The 18019-nt window shown below is 43.6% G+C and overlaps 1 protein-coding gene across 1 annotated transcript in view; it reads right to left on the minus strand.

Annotated features, from left to right (window-relative positions):
• Window positions 1–17625, minus strand: part of ARHGEF9 (Cdc42 guanine nucleotide exchange factor 9) — a 602462-nt gene extending 584837 nt beyond the window's left edge. The window contains exon 1 of the mRNA XM_075323881.1: window positions 17509–17625. The gene's annotated coding sequence lies outside the window, so the exon portion shown is untranslated. The remainder of the gene's footprint in view (window positions 1–17508) is intronic.
• Window positions 17626–18019: the final 394 nt, after the last annotated feature.

The raw sequence follows: 18019 nt of genomic DNA on the forward strand, positions 1-18019 counted from the left end.
TCTACTTTTTCTTGTGCCGTTTTGAGTGCCAGAGTTATTTTTCTATTACTAGTGTTTTTCTTTCTCCTCTTCTTCCTCCTTTACAGTTGAGCCAGGCCTTCCCTGATTGTTTAGAGGTGTAACACTGGCGTCTCTGCACTGCCCCAATTCCCCCTACTGGCAGGAAAACTGACACACTCACCACCACAGCCGCCTATGTATTCCTCCTATCCCCTCTCTCTACAGCTGGGATGCGCTGGCTATTAACGGTACCCTCCCATTTAAGGAGGTGCCTGAGCAACTTTAGTTCCTAGTTTGTTTTTGTGCCTGTTAGTAACATTGTCTGGCCCCTGTGTATCTGAACCCAAACCTGTATGGCAGTGTACCTGAACCCTTACTCCTATGTACCTGAATTCATACTCTTAAGACATTAAATCTAAATCTGTCCTGTGATACGGAAGCCATCCTCTGACCCACAACCCATCTTGTGACTAGTACTTGTACTTGACTTCCCAGTTCCTGAATCCGTTCTGCCTCTCCGTGTACCCAAACCTGACCTGCCCGTCTCCAGTAATGCCCATCCAGCCTGTCTCCTCTGCATACTCCATACAGTCAGCCTCCACTATCCACTCCATCCTGCCTGCCCTCCATATCTCCATCCCTGACCGTTGGGTCAGCTGCTGCAGGGTACTGTCCTGGGGTGGAACCTGATGTCTACCGGCAGCCCAGCTCATCCTCACCATCATAGGCTTTGGTGAAAACCCGGTAGGCATTTAGTCACGCCCCTCCGGGGTACGTCTGGTTTGTGACGCAATAGGTTCACACCTGCTAGCGTGATAAGAGCCATCCAAAGGAGGGTTAAAGAGTTACTGTACAATGCTTTTTAGCTCAGAGTCTTCATCAGGTACACTGTACACATAACATCTTTCTACCTTATCTACGCAAACTACAACATGAATAGACATATGAGATCATGAATTTATGCTGTATGAATTTATAAATGTGTAATGTAAAATAATACAGATTACACATAGGCTACAGCTGGTATGTGCTAGAAGTGTTATGGTAATGAGACAACTGAGTGTGCATTTGTTTGTGGAACTGAAAAAACATGGTTAGGAAACCATCGGACATCTATGATAGGCAGCTTGGTACTATTGGTACCTAAAGGTGCTAAAAAGATTCCATAGATGCTGAATGAACTGGATAGCAGCATGGGTTGCCTCCTGGTTGCAGGGCAATTGCCAGTGATTAGGGATAAGCAGAGATAAAAAAGCTAAAGCCACCCAAACACTTTAGAAGTCTCTTAGCTGTATGATGGTTCAGCCGATCTTTTGGCCGGCAGATATCTTTGCCTGCTACTCCGTGCACACCCGAGTTTTCTGTGCAAGAGTCACTGACATACATGTTTGGTGCTGCCTTATTTCAGTGAGAACAAAAAATCTGTCAGTCCAAAATCGTACTTATTGGATCCTTATCTCCCCCAAAATCATCTTTACAAGGCCTCTATACACATTAGATAGTTGGCTTAACCCGTCGATAACGGTGGCATTGGCAAACGTTAGCCTAGTATTTATAAGGGGCTTTAGGAAGGAAAATGATGAAAAGGAAAGTTATAAATGTGGCACAGGAGACTTTCTACTAACGTCTTATGATTGCACAGACATCTTTGTATGAATGCTATTATTCCTAGCAGGTTTGTAAGGTTACTACTTTTAGGCTACAAAAAAATTCTGGGAGGTGGTAAAAAATTATTCGTTTTTTATTGGAAACCTCTTCAGGAAGATTTTGGAGGAGATTTTTGTTTTCTGAAGCAGTTTTGAAGACTTTTAACTGGACAGTGCCTACTTTGTAGCGGATTCTATCAGGAATCACTTCAAAGAAGAGACATGCACCTGATTTTTCAAAACATTAAGCAGAAAAAACGCTCAAAAGACAGAACATATAAAGAACACAGTGTTTTCACAACACAAATGAATAGGCGGAGTCTTTCAAGTGTTTTGTTTTTTAGCAAACTCACCCCCAATCTTTATAAAACTCAGTGTGTGCATAGACGTTTAGATTTAGACACTGCTGTGAGGCTTACACTATTATTTGGACATGTCTATGAGCCTGGCACTATCATATGGGATTTAACTATTTTATGGCCACTGCTTAAGACTGGCTGAGTTTTATAAGTAATTTTATGTAACTGTCATCAATGAATGCTAGATACTCTTACTATGAGATGGATGCTGTTACTCTAGTGGTTCCACCATTTATCTGCGCTAATGCATTGGCACTACAGTGGAAAATATTTACATAGTTATACAATAATGATTAGTCAGATCTTAAATACTAAAGAACACTACATTAAGGGAAAAATTCTCCAAATTAGTTTGTAGAACCTTGAGAAAAAGCTCTGTGCGAAATGTACGTCGGGGATATGAAGGCCTTCAATTGGTGGAAGTCTTAGCTTTATATGATATGTGATATATTGTTATGATCTGAGCCTTATTTATTATTGTATTTGGCTATTAATCATTATATTAATTTGATATTAAAAACGTTATGGCACCATTATTTACATATATGATGTAATTTCCACCATTATGCCCTAATCCAGATTTACTCTTGATACTGACCTGTAGTTTGTGCACTCCCCACTATTTTAATGTAATTCTTTTAAAATGTGAACAATAAACATTTGAATATTTTTTTTATTTCTTGTCAGAATTTCTTGTGTGGTTTTAAAAAGGAAAAAAGTTAAGTACTCCTTTCAAAAACTGAGAATATGCAAAAATTGAGAATATTCTGGTCAATATATATGTTGGCCAACTGAAGCATAAGCACAGGAATGTCACTATTAAATATGCTTTCAGAAACAAAGCTCCAAGCTATACAATGACAGGCCTCAACCTGCAGAACAAGACAGACAGAAAAGAGCGAACATGGATTAAAATCATATATAATTCATTATCCCATAGAAATTATTCATTATCGTTTTTTCGTCTGGCACTTCTTTTACTTACGGATTAAGGCTTAGGTCAGTATAGTACGTAAACAGTATGTAACTGTTCACATCAATATGTGTCTCCAATCAAATCCCATTATCACACACACAGAGGTCTAAATGTATAAACAGGTTTCTGCGCCTACAATGAGCAAAAACGTATGATATATCAAGTTAATTGCGGTTCATTAAGGACTTTCCATTATTATTATTATTATTTATTTATAGAGCACCATTGATTCCATGGTGCGGTACATGAGAAGGGGGTTACATACAAAATACATGTACAAGTTACAGTAGACAGACTAGTACAGAGGGAAGAGGGCCCTGCCCTTGCGGGCTTACATTCTATAGGATTATGGGGAGGAGACAGTAGGTGGGGTGTAGGTGGGGCGGCAGCTCCGCACGGTGGTGGGGCGGCAGCTCCGCACGGTGGTGGGGCGGCAGCTCCGCACGGTGGTGGGGCGGCAGCTCCGCACGGTGGTGGGGCGGCAGCTCCGCACGGTGGTGGGGCGGCAGCTCCGCACGGTGGTGGGGCGGCAGCTCCGCACGGTGGTGGGGCAGTGAGGTCATTCAAGGTTATAGGCATTTCTGAACAGATGAGTCTTTAGGTTCCGTTTGAAGTTTGCAAGTGTAGTAGATAATCTGATGTGTTGAGGCAGTGAGTTCCAGAAGACTGGGGATGTTCGGGAGAAGTCTTGGAGACGGTTGCATGAGGAGCGAATGAGAGAGGAGGATAGAAGGAGATCTTGGGAGGACCGGAGATTACGTTTTGGAGTGTAGCGAGAGATTAGTTCAGAGATATATGGAGGAGACAAGTTGTGGATGGCTTTGTAAGTCAGTATTAGTAGTTTGAATTGGATACGATGGAAGATTGGGAGCCAGTGAAGGGACATGCAGAGAGGAGAAGCGGGGTGGTAGTGAGGCGAGAGGTGGATCAGTCGGGCAGCAGCATTAAGGATGGACTGGAGAGGGGCGAGCGTGTTAGCAGGGAGACCACATAGGAGGATGTTGCAGTAGTCGAGGCGGGAGATTATGAGAGCATGCACTAGCATTTTTGTAGATTGAGAATTGATGAAGGGACGGATTCTGGAAATATTTTTGAGTTGAAGACGACAGGAGGTGGTGAGGGATTGAATGTGTGGTATGAAGGACAAGGCAGAGTCAAAGGTCACTCCGAGGCACCGAACTTTGGGTGCTGGGGAGAGCGTGATGTTATTTATTGTAATAGATAGATCAGGTAGAGAGTGTAGGGGAGATGGAGGAAAGATGATCAGCTCAGTTTTGGCCACATTGAGCTTTAGGAAGCGAGAGGAGAAGAAGGAAGATATAGCAGATAGGCACTCTGGGATTCTGGACAGCAGAGAAGTGACATCTGGACCAGAGAGGTAGATCTGAGTGTCATCGGCATATAGGTGGTACTGGAAGCCATGGGACTTTATGAGTTGTCCCAGGCCAAATGTATAGATAGAAAAAAGTAATGGTCCCAGGACAGAGCCTTGAGGGACACCAACAGAGAGAGGACGGGATGAAGAGGTTGTGTGGGAGTGGGAGACAGTAAAAGTGCGGTTGGAGAGGTATGAAGAGATCCAAGAGAGGGCGAGGTCTCTGACACCAAGGGAAGAGAGGATCTGTAGTAGGAGGGAGTGGTCAACAGTGTCAAAAGCTGAGGATAGGTCTAGAAGTAGGAGTATAGAGAAGTGGTTGTTAGCTTTGGCAGTAAGTAAGTCATTTGTGATTTTTGTCAGGGCAGTTTCAGTGGAATGATGTGGACGGAAGCCGGACTGTAGGTTGTCAAAGTGAGAGTTAGAGGAGAGGTGGGAGGAAAGTTCAGCATGGACGTGCTGTTCCAGGAGTTTTGAGGCGAATGGGAGTAGCGATATGGGGCGATAGCTGGCAGCAGAGGTTGGGTCGAGGGAAGGTTTCTTTAGGATGGGTGTGACTGTTGCATGTTTAAAGGCAGAAGGGAAGGTACCAGTTGTTAAAGATAGGTTGAAGAGATGGGTTAAGGCTGGAATTAGGATAGTGGTGAGGTTGGGGAGGAGGTGGGTTGGGATGGGATCACGTGCGCAGGTGGTGAGGTGCGCTTTTGAGAGAAGATGTGCAAGCTCTTCTTCGGTGATAGTGGAGAGGAAGTTTATGGGGGAGGAGCAGTGGTCTGTTATATGAAGGAGTTGTGGTGGTTGAGCAGAAAAGACTTGTCTGGTTTGGTCGATCTTTTCTTTGAAATATGTGGCAAATTCTTCTGCGGAAATGAGGGAGGTTGGAGGGGGCAGTGGTGGGCGAAGGAGGGAGTTGAAAGTATTGAAGAGCTGTGTGGGGTTTCCATGATGTGCTGTTAACATCGTGGAAACATTTTGATCACTGTCATGCTTATATGGGGCAATGATCGACCCTTGTAAATAGGCTTTCGTCATTAGATCCAAAGTGGTCAGTTTTTAATCTTACTTTATTTACTTTATGCAATTTTTTGTTTTTTAACAATCTGCTTTACATTTCCACAGATATAGGCCTTTTTATTTAGTGTTATGCTTTTGAGTATTTACTGGGGGGCTGGAACTCACAGGATTCTTTGTGGTAGTGTCTTTAGGCTGCTCTTCATAATTACTCTCTAAGCCACGCCCACTTGGTAAAGACCAGAAAAATTAGCACTATTTTTGGAGCCATATTGAACAAACTGATTACTCATGGAGTGCCAGATACCAGAAAACCCCCCAGCAGGTGTGACACCACATAGGGCACACAGGGAGCATGATACAACTGAGGGCTCTGGCACTAGAGTGAGGGGAATGGGGTCACCACCTGTACTTACCTGCAGCCATACCCTATTCTCCCTAATGTCCCTATATGGGTTTTTTCACCCCATCGCTAACCATATTCCTAAGCCTTCGATTGCCCTAAACTCACCCTGACTAGTGAACAGGCTGACAAGAGCACTAGTCTCGCCTCTACAATACAGAAGCACAAGGGCAGGAAAACAGACAGGGGAAATAGACATGAAAAGGGAAAACACTCCAAGCAGTTTCAATGCAGCTAACACCACAGCTGTACATAACACAAAAAACTTCTTCCAGAGCAGACTCCTTACAAAGTGGATTACATAGAAATTAGGATTCAATTTCTATCATCAACATCAGCTGATCAGGCACATGACTTTAATATAGTGAAGGGGAGTAATCGCAAAGAGCTGCACCTGGGATTAAAAGCTACAGCCAGTAGCCAGGCAGGAAAGGATGCTTAACTCTTAAGGATGCTTTACATGCTACGACATTGCTAGCGATAGCTAGCGATGTTGTGCGCCAAAGCACCCGCCCCCGTCGTTCGTGCGACATTTGGTGATCGCTGCAGTAGCGAACATTATCGCTACGGCAGCGTCAAATGCACAAACCTATTCAGCGACATCGCTGTGACCGCCGAACAATCCCTCCTTCAAGGGGGAGGTGCGCTCGGCATCATAGCGACGTCACTGCGACATCATTAAGCGGCCGCCCAATAGCAGAGGAGGGGCGGAGATGAGCGGACAGAACATGCCGCCCACCTCCTTCATTCCTCATTTCCGGTGGATGCAGGTAAGGAGATATTCGTCATTCCTGCGGCAGCACACATAGCGATGTGTGATGCCGCAGGAACGACGAACAACCAGCGGCATGCGCCACCAACGATATTATGAAAAGGAGCGATGTGTCAACAATCAACAATTTTTGACGCTTTTGCGATCGTTGATCGTCGCTCCTTGGTGTCACACGCTGCGATGTCGCTAACGAAGCCGGATGTGCGTCACTAACGACGTGACCCCGACGATATATCGTTAGCGATGTTGCAGCGTGTAAAGCACCCTTTACAGTACTACTAGCAAGAAGCTGTCATCTGCAAGCAACAAGGCACTGTGACTTTCTGATTTTAGACTTGACTGAGGTCTCTCCTGGGGGGGGCATTCATGACAAGGAGCTGCGGGAATAAAAATAATAGCAAAAGCTAGCTACTTTCGACCTCCATTAAATTCAGAAGAATGTGGGAGAAAAATTGGAGGATTCACAAAGATATAGTCAGTATCATTATTCATTCAGTACATTTACTGAAATCAACCACTTTACATAGAGATCAAACATCCAGGTTAGAAGACTGTTGTCATGATCCAGATAGTAGGTTGGGTGCACCATTCACACACATAGACACTTAGATGGATTGTAATGCTTGGCTGGTTAGTATGGCAACATCAGGTCTTTTGAGACATTTTCCATGCCATTGTTTATACATACCATTGTTTATACATACCATGCTAACTCTACATGTACAAAGCAAACAGAGTCATGGGAAACTCATCTCTGGATATATACCCTTCTGGATATAGTGTCCAGCTGAGTAAAATACACTCTGACCATGTATGAGTCCATTGAAGAATACATTATATGCCATTGTCATATTGTGCCAACTTGAATTGTTCCATATGCAGATGGTATGTTTGTCTAGGTGTAAATATGTTTGCCAAGTTGGAAGCCAGTGCTTGAATTTCAATACTCTGATGTCACCTATTGTAAAGGGGAACTGAGATCATCTGATGCTGCAATGTGATAAGGCCTACAGTGTGGGATTAGGCTGGCTGCGCAGGACTGGGCCGGAATCAAGGCCAGAAACAAATCTGAACAACACTCCAGCGCAAGTAGCATTTATCACAAAAGGCCCATTTACACTGGTCGATAATCTGTACCATGTTAGAATCTGACAGATTATTATAATCTTTATTTCGAAAAAAAATAATAAATTAGTAATCTTGCAATTTTCACACCTGCCACTGGGTTTTTTTTTAAACTCAACCCTTCTGTCCTTTCAGATAGAGTTTTCTGCACGCTCCTTATCATTAGAAGTGAGATTACAATAATTTCATAATTGCATAGTTAAAGGGGTGGTCCAAAAGGCTGAAGAATTTTCAATCTAAATTCCCATCTATTTATTGCCCCAATCTAAACTAATTTCTTAGATGGCTACATTAAAATTTCATTACCCTTCCCTAACTACACTATCTAACTACCATTGATTTTTTTTTTTACCTACTTCCACTCTTATGACGCTTCATTTGAGAATACCAGTGCATCCTGGGATACTCAAACAAAGCGTCATCGGGGGGCAGAGGCCCAAATCAATGCCACAGCTTCTACTCCTCCCTGAAATGAAGTGTTATCACTCATTTCAATACCTGTTCCGGTCACTGTGCACTACCACTGTGTGATTTGCACAGTGACAGCATGCTCTGTGTTACCTTAGTTTAGTAGTAACAAGCTGGCAACAAAGTCAGTGCACAGTGTCAGGAAACCTGGTGTTCAGAGACCAGCGCGGGGTGGCACTGGTCTCGGCATACCTCCAGATGCTGTGACACTGCACACTCACAGTGCGCTCTGTTTTGTTGCCAGCTCATTACTACTGAAGTGAGTTGGCAACACAGAGCGCGCTGTCATTGTGCACATCCCACAATGACAGCTCACAGAGACTAGCCCAGCCCCTGAAACAAGTGTCACAGATGACACTTTGCTTTGTGAAAAGGGCAGAGGCTGTGGCAGTGATCACAGCCTCTGACCCCTGATGACCTTTGTTTTGAGTATCCCAGGATGCACTGAAATTCTCAAACAAAGCATCATCATACAATGGGTAGTCAAAAGGTCCGGGAAAGTAGCAGATCAAAACAAAGGGACAAGGCAAATGGGTACTCAGAAGTGAGGTTAGAGGTAAGGCAAACACAGTTTAGAGACTGAGCACATGATGAAGGCACGCAGACCCCACCAAGATTAAAGCTACAGTACAACTGGCAGTCATCTGACCAATGCAGTCAGCTAAATAGCCAGGTAATCACCCAGAATGGCAACACCTGGAAGAAGAACAGAAGTCCATGATAAGTCTTCAACGCAATCCATGCGCTTTAATCCCAGATTGAAATGCTTTTCCGTCATTCTGAATCTTGACAGTCCAGCCCGCTCCTGCCATCTATTGGGTACCTGAGCTGTTACTCACAGCATGCTTATGATACAGTGAGTGGCTGATTTGTGACCATACTCAAATCATAATGGTTGTCATTTGTGGTGCTGAGCCATAGACAAAAAACTGTCAGTAAAGAGAGTCAATCAATGACACATTGACAAGCAAAAGGGTAACAATGTTTAGAAACTTTATCTTTCAGGCTCCATATCTCGTCATCCACTACAGCTTCCAAATTGAGACTACCTTCACTTTATAGACAATCATCTTGGCTATCTCATACTTACATTTGATTTGCAACTATTTAGCATATGATTAGTTATGCAGATTCTTGTCACTGTATTCTTACTGTTTTGCTCCTGATGGTGCAAAAACCTTTTTCATCCTGTATACCACGAATTGCAACCTGTTCTCACATTCCCTAATAGTTCAGTGTGTTATTAGGTTAATTAACAAGAGAAAGGTCACTGTTTTGAATTAAGGAGCAGCCATGAAGAAGATTTCCCAAGAAATGAGACACCACATCATCCAATTTATCGAAAGCGGTCTCTAGGCCAAGGAAATTGCCAAACAGCATCATGTGAATGCAATGACACTTGGAAGAATATGATTTAAATTCCACCCATCTATTCAAAAGCCAAGAGGAGGGCGTCCAGGCAAAATATTGGAGTCAGCAAATTGGCCCATCAGAAGGTCTTTCAACTATGGCGTGACAAACACGGTAGTGGAGGTGGCTTGTATGCTTCGTAATAGTGAGATCACAGATGTCAATGCGAGCACCGTGCAACACACTTTACACAAGTTTGGAATGTTGTCCCGAGAAAAGGTAAAGAAGCCTTGACTTCAATGTCTTCATAAGAAGTGTTGGCTTGAGTTTGCAATAAAGTACAAAACGTGGACAGTAGAAGATTAGAAACAGGTGATGTGGAGCAATAAGACAAAAGTCAATAAACTAGGCTTTCATGGGTGCAAATGGGTCTGGAAGAAACAAGGAAAAAGGGGCTAAGGGATGAAGAAATTGAAAGAACTGTCAAGTTCAGTGGACGAAGTCTGATGATATGGGGGTTGAATAAAGAGTTGAATAAAAAGCTGTAAAAACCCAAGAAGGTTGATTAGTATGCACGAACATTGGGAATGTGTAGAAGAGATCTGGGATCAGATTTCAGTCAAGAGATGATTAAATCTAATCGAGAGCATGCCCAGAAGGATTCAGGCAGTGTTGAAAGCCAACGGTGGATTTACTAAATACTAACAAAAAATACAGGTTAAAATTCAGATTTTTAGGAGCAAAACAGTAACAATGCAGTGACATAAGAATCTACATACCTAATCATATACTAAATAGTTGCAATTCAAATTTATGTATGAGATAGCCAAGATGATTGTCGATAAAATGAAGCTAGTCTCACACTCAAAGCTGTAGTGGATGGTGAGATATGGAGTCCAAAAGTTCAAAACATTGTAACCCTTTTGCTCACCAGTGTATATCAAGTGGATAAGCTTTGAACAAGGGAGCATACCCAAGCATGGTACCCCAAAATATATGAAATACAGCAATATATCAAAGAATGCTACAAAATAAGGTAAAAAAAACTTCATTAACTTAAAACAAAGCATATCAGGTGCATAATACCAGTCAATATGTACGCCAACATAAAAAAATGACATATTCTTCAAATGCATGCAACAAGATATGGCCAATGCCCATCAAAGTCCAAGCCTGTCAACTTGTAGCCACACTGTCCAGTTCCCCAACTCACGTTTCATGTTCTGCTTCATCTGGGGGTTCTGGAGAGGTGTTGACCACCTCCATAATTAGTGCGACACTCACCTGTCTATATAATCCCCTTTCTTGGTGCACGGTATAGCAAATTTTTCAGTGGTCTAATCACTCTTCTTCCTACATTGCACCCAGTGACCCAGAAATCCAACTGTGTATGGGCGTGTAGGAGGTGGTCGGGTGGTCACTCAAGGGATGGTGCATATGACTGGCATGACATCCTCCATTATTTAGGGGCCCTGTGATTCTCCAGTTCTACAGAGGTACAAAGATATTCAAGCAGCAATAGAGAATGCACAGTACAGGTCATTAGTGCAAGGATGCCACTGGTCCGAACTGTCAGTCAATAAGTAGAGCATCACCACCTGGCAAGCAGGAGGATGGGAGGCTGGAGAATGGTACGCTCTTAAAAAATGAAGATGACATGGTCTCTTTAAACAAATTCTGCATCAGATTCATAAAGTGTGCCTATATGTATAGACACCAATCCTGCATCCTCTTTTTTTATCCCTGCTGTCGCTGTTCCCAAGCTTTGGGGCCACTTTCTCGTTTTCCAAAGTGGCTGTCACAGTCATTGTGGAAAGTGTGAGCCAGACCCATACTATGCTTCTCTGACACGGGATGGACCAAAGCAAATGATGGAACAAAGGCGACCACTGCCAGCGACAATAAAAAGGATGGTAACTGGTAATAGTAAAGTATGTGCATATTTTGTGTCTGTGGTAGAGATTATTTTGTGATGGACAACATGAGCCCTCAAAAATACAAATTATATTTAGAATCAAAAAGTTCCATTTACTATATATATATATATATATATATATATATATACACACACACACATATACATGTGCAGTAAAGTTCCATTATATATATATACTGTATAGATTTTTTTTCAAGTGTAACAACTGCAGGTCAACAATTTAAGTGGGCTTTACACGCTGCGACATTGCTAGCATTTGCTGGCGATGTCGAGCGCGATAGCACCCGCCCCCGTCGTACGGCCGATATGTGGTGATCGCTGCCGTAGCGAACATTATCGCTACGGCAGCGTCACACGCACATACCTGCTCTACGACATCGCTCTGGCCGACGATCCGCCTCCTTTCTAAGGGGGTGGTTCGTGCGTCTTTACAGCGACATCACACGGCAGGCGTCCAATAAAAGCGGAGGGGCAGAGATGAGCGGGACGTAACATCCCACCCACTTCCTTCCTTCTGCATTGCTGGTGGAGGCAGGTAAGGAGATGTTCATCGCTCCTGCGGTGTCACACACAGCGATGTGTGCTGCCGCAGGAATGACGAACAACATCGCTAATAAGCAGAGAACAATTTTTTGTTTTAGGACGACCTCTCCGCGGCAAACAATTTTGACCGCTTTTGCGGTCGTTTAAGGTCGCTCATAAGTGTCACACACTGCGATCTCGTTAATAACGCCGGATGTGCGTCACAAACACCGTGACCCCGACGATAATTCATTAACGATATCGTAGCGTGTAAAGCCCGCTTATGAAAGCCGTAATCCCCTTTCTTTTCTGTGTCTCAACCTACTGAGGCCCCCTTCACACGTCCGTGAAAAACACGCACGTGTGTTACGGGCCGTTTTTCGGGTCCGTGTCCCGTTTTTGTGTCCGATTTTTTGGTCCGTGTGGCATCAGTGTGAATTGCGTATGCTAGCCGTGTTTGTGTGTAGAATGTCCGTGTGTGCATGTGGAATGAACGTGTATGTGTACGTGGAATGTCCGTGTGGAATGTCCGTGTGTGTGATGCACAATGTCGTTTATAAATGTCGGCTGACAGCCGACAGAGTTGCGCGATGAGAATGAACTCGGGTGAACTTCACCCGACTTCATCCTCATACCGCGGCTCTGTCTGTGTCGAGTACTGATTAGTGGTCACCTGTGAAGGATTCACCGGTGACCACTAATCCCCCGAGTGACTGAAGTTTCCCCACCTCTCTCATACTCACCGATCCCCGATCACCGGCGCGGCGCTGCACGGCATTCACACTGCTACGGCGGCTTTTACTATTTTGAAAAAGCCGGCCGCTCATTAAACAATCTCGTATTCCCTGCTTTCCCCGCCCACCGGCTCCTATGATTGGTTGCAGTGAGACACGCCCCCACGCTGAGTGACAGGTGTCTCACTGCACCCAATCACAGCAGCCGGTGGGCGTGTCTATACTGTGCAGTAAAATAAATAAATAAATAATTTAAAAAAACGGCGTACGGTCCCCCCCCAATATTAATACCAGCCAGATAAAGTCATACGGCTGAAGGCTGGTATTCTCAGGATGGGGAGCTCCACGTTATCGGGAGCCCCCCACCCTAATAATATCAGTCAGCAGCCGCCCAGAATTGCCGCATACATTAGATGCGACAGTTCTGGGACTGTACCCGGCTCTTCCCGATTTGCCCTGGTGCTTTGGCAAATCGGGGTAATAAGGAGTTAATGGCAGCCCATAGCTGCCAATAAATCCTAGATTAATCATGTCAGGTGTCTCCCCGAGATACCTTCCATGATTAATCTGTAAATTACAGTAAATAAACACACACACCAGAAAAAATCCTTTATTAGAAATAAAAAACACAAACATATACCCTGGTTCAACAATTTAATCAGCCCGAAAAAGCCCTCCATGTCCGGCGTAATCCAGGATGGTCCAGCGTCGCTTCCAGCTCTGCTGCATGGAGGTGACCAGAGCTGCAGAAGACACCGCCGCTCCTGTCACCTCCACGCGGCAAATGAAGAGTGCCGCGCGATCAGCTGAGCTGTCACTGAGGTTACCCGCTGTCAACGCTGGATCCAGTGACAGCGGGTAACCTCAGTGACAGCTCAGCTGATCGCGCGGCTGTCTTCATTAGCTGCGTGAAGTTGACCGGAGCGGCGGTGTCTTCTGGAGCACCTGTCACCTCCATGCAGCAGAGCTGGAAGCGACGCTGGACCATCCTGGATTACGCCGGACATGGAGGGCTTTTTCGGGCTGATTAAATTGTTGAACCAGGGTATATGTTTGTGTTTTTTATTTCTAATAAATGATTTTTTCAGGTGTGTGTGTATTTATTTACTGTAATTTACAGATTAATCATGGAAGGTATCTCGGGGAGACGCCTGACATGATTAATCTAGGATTTAGTGGCAGCTATGGGCTGCCACTAACTCCTTATTACCCCGATTTGCCAAGGCACCAGGGCAAATCGGGAAGAGCCGGGTACAGTCCCAGAACTATCGCATCTAATGTATACGGCAATTCTTGGCGGCTGCTGACTGATATTGTTAGGGTGGGGGGCTCCCCATAACGTGGAGCTCCCCATCCTGAGAAAACCAGCCTTCAGCCGTATGGCTTTATCTGGCTGGTATTAATACTGGGGGGGACCGTACGCCTTTTTTTTAATTATTTATTTTTTTTTACTGCACTGTATAGACACGCCCACCGGCTGCTGTGATTGGGTGCAGTGAGACACCTGTCACTCAGCGTGGGGGCGTGTCTCACTGCAACCAATCATAGGCGCTGGTGGGCGGGGAAAGCAGGGAATACGAGATTGTTTCATGAGCGGCCGGCTTTTTCAAAATAGTAAAAGCCGCCGCAGCAGTGTGACTGCCGTGCAGCGCCGCGTCGGGGATCGGGGAAACGGTAAGTATGAGAGAGGGGGGGAAACTGACCGACAGACTGTGAGAGAGGGACAGACAGACAGAGAGACCGACAGAGAGACAGAGAGACCGACCGACGGACTCAGGGAGATTGACCCACATACACAGAAATAGAAAGAATGGCCGACATCACTAGAAATAAAAACACCAAACGGACACGAACTATAGGTAGATGCATACGTGTTTACTAACGTGTGTGCACATACCCATAGACTTTCATTGTGTCCACGTGTGCGTGCTCCGTGCAGATAACGGACATGCATCCGTGCAAAACGCAAACACATATGGATCACGGACACGCACACACGGACATAATGAAATAACGCACGTGTGACCACAATCATAGATTAACCTTGGTGCATGTTTGTCCGTGTCTCCGGTATATACGGAAACGGACCAAACACGGACGTGTTTCACAGACGTGTGAAGGGGGCCTGAGAGAGCATCAGAAGAGAATGGAGCCCGGTGAGCAGAAGATAATAATAATAATATTCACTTATATAGCGCTATTGATTCCATAGCGCTTTAGATACATCAGCAACACTGTCCCCATGGGGGCTCACAATCTAAGGTCCACTGTCTTTGCAGTGTGGGAGGAAACCGGAGAAAACCCACGCAAACACAGGGAAAACATTGAATTCCTTGCAGATGTTGTCCTTGGTGGGATTTGAACCCAGAACCCAGAGCTGCAAGACTGCAGTGCTAACCACTGAGCCACCGTGCCGCCCAATGCACCATATTGCACTCATATGATGAACCAACATACCCGCTATTACCTTCCAGTTAATCAATGTGAATCAAATATTACCCCACTCAAGAAGTCACACTCCATGAACATGGCGGACACTAAAATATAAATAATCATATAAAGTATATAAATAAAATTCTGTCATTGGCTACTTTACTATGTTACATATTTTATCATTCTTGCTGTAAGCATATTCTATTGGGTGGAATTCTTCTATAACATTCAGGGGAAATACGTTTATGACCTATTGTTCAGCTTTCCATTTATAGGCCTTTAGCGTTAACCACTTGCTTGCTCACAAGGATAGAAGGTTGCCTACAGGATCTGTAGCCCTTTAAAACAGTTAGAATTGTGCTGGATGCTCACGTACCGTGGAAAACGGAAGCCGGTAGGGAGAGGACTGCTCAAAATGTCTTTGTTGACGTTAATAACAACTCCCCTAATGATTTAAGTCTTTGTGTTCAAGGCTGGAAGGAACTTGTTGTAGTGTTATAAGTTCAGCACATGCACTATATAGTAGTTCACACAGTCATTCCTATGCAAGGGAGCAATTTAGGGAAATAGAACAAAATATTTTATTAATATTCAACTTGTGAAAAATGTGCCCTTACAATTGTGTTACAGATAATTGTTATAATAACCACCGAAGGAATCTAGAAGTTAATCATCCAACAAAGGATGAAAGGGTCCCCAGTGTAATGGGATTTGTCTTGGTTCCTGTTCTTCTTATTAAGTTCCCGCAAATCATTTTCTGAAAATAAAACATGCCAATAACTATTTTTTGCCTCTTCTAGACTCAGAAACTCAGGCACTGGGAACCAATGGCCCAATTGTTTACTCCTTGAACTTCTGATTCCCTTCCGTGGATAGATGAATGGGCATCTGCCTTGGCTCATTGGAAAAGTTTGCTGTCTTTTTGACCTGATTGACTTGAACCGTAAATCTTATTAACTTTGCCTTTATTCTGTATTTATTGTTTTAGAGAGTCATTAAACCTTCATTAAAAAAGTCTAGCCCCTCTCTCCAAAAATCTTTTGTGCTTGCCACTTTTGTGTGCCCCTTGGAACCATTACAAGGGGCAGACACTGATGTCGCACATGGAGTTAGGATACATATTATTAAAACTTAACTCAGCTTAACTTTGCTAACAATTTTTTTTTCCACAATGACTATTTTCACTCACAATGACTAATGCTACACCCAGATTAACAGGGCCGGTTCCTATAATTTATTTTTACAATATGCGCTACCCAGAATTAAAAAAATAAAAATAAAATACATGGCTAAAGTAATACTTGTGACATGTTCCTCCTATTATTTTAGAATTGTTTTCCACATAAATGAATGAAGTCCTCCCCACAGTCAATGATTGAATCGATTTCTTCTGGGAAATACAGTATATATATATATATATATATATATATATATATATATATATATATATATATATATATATATATATATATACTTATCTATCAAATATTAAGCAGGTTAAATTAGTAAATTAAATTTCCATTATTCATTATTTTTTTAAATTAATTTAGTAATAAATTAATTAAGGTGCTTGTCCAATCAAAAGGAATCCACAGTTTAGGTGATAAATGTATGGTCCGATCTCTGAGTTCCCAATTATGGGGTATCCAAAAGTTGCTAGAGAGCATATGCATGACCACCGCTTCATTCACTTCAGTGGGTCTAAATAATGTGTTAGTGAGCATTCAGGACCACTGACCCCTTAGACATTGATTGGGGAGGTAGTCAGGCATGCACATTCCATTGTCACAGGGAACTTGGAGACCCCTGTTTTAAAGATGGGTCCCAGAAAATGAACCCCCAGCCATTATACATTTATCCCCTATCCTGCAATCTTTTGTGTATTTGTAAACAAATATTTGCATTTATTCTATCACATACCAATAACAATAATATTTTCCTTCTCTTCTAGTTAGACATTCACTTTAATACCGCAAGAAAAAGCGCTAATGAATAAAAGGACAGTTACGTCACACAGATCTGACCCATAACGTCCATCTACGTCATTGAGTATCATGTGTGATCCTAAATAACCCAGTGCACAATCAGTGAACGCGATAAATTAAATAAGTGCTTCATTTCATAGCAACGACAGCATTGATGCATGACCCCAAAAGTATTCCTGGTATTTGGGATCAGATGCCGGAATAGTCCAAGTCCACATCTGTAAACGATACGTTGACACTGACATATATATAACAACTGTGCTCTGAATTCTCTTTAGAACTTTGCAAACTTGATAGAAATAGCAATGTGGCTATATTGTCCTCATCATATGGAACCAGGTTAACCCAGGACTCTCTCCCGGCAGGGGAAAAGCTGTAATAAGACTCAGTCATCATTCACACTTACACATTACCTCACAAGATTCAAGCTGGAGCAGCTTCGCCACAAGCTGTCAGGGATAGCTCTGCATATTTGCTGTCAATCACAGCTCCAGACCCAGGAGACACCGCAGATCCCATCAGCTGCACTGTAACATCCTGGTAATTCCAAAATTTCCACCAAAAGTTTTCTTCTTCCAATCCATACAACAATCCTGTACGCACACCAACTTAGAGGTAAAGAAAAGCGAAAATGTTCAAACTATATCAAAAGGGCTTTAGTATAAATCAGAAGGGGAGCAGAGATGAATGAATAATAACAAGAGGGCAGTGTAATCCAGGGAGAGGAATCCACGTGTTTTCGGCCAGGAGCTCTGGGATGAGGAACAGGAGTGGGAGTTGTAGGCAGGGGTGTGGAGTTGAGAGCTGCCTGACATGAAATGTATCTTGTTTCCAAGCTCAGGGCAGGGCTGTGCTCTGAGATCAGACACAGCATAGCCTGCTCTCACCTCACCAATGGCAGAGCACCCAGCGCTGAGTATGTCA

This window comes from Anomaloglossus baeobatrachus, chromosome 9, assembly GCF_048569485.1.
Source record: "Anomaloglossus baeobatrachus isolate aAnoBae1 chromosome 9, aAnoBae1.hap1, whole genome shotgun sequence".
NCBI classification, from domain to species: domain Eukaryota; kingdom Metazoa; phylum Chordata; class Amphibia; order Anura; family Aromobatidae; genus Anomaloglossus; species Anomaloglossus baeobatrachus.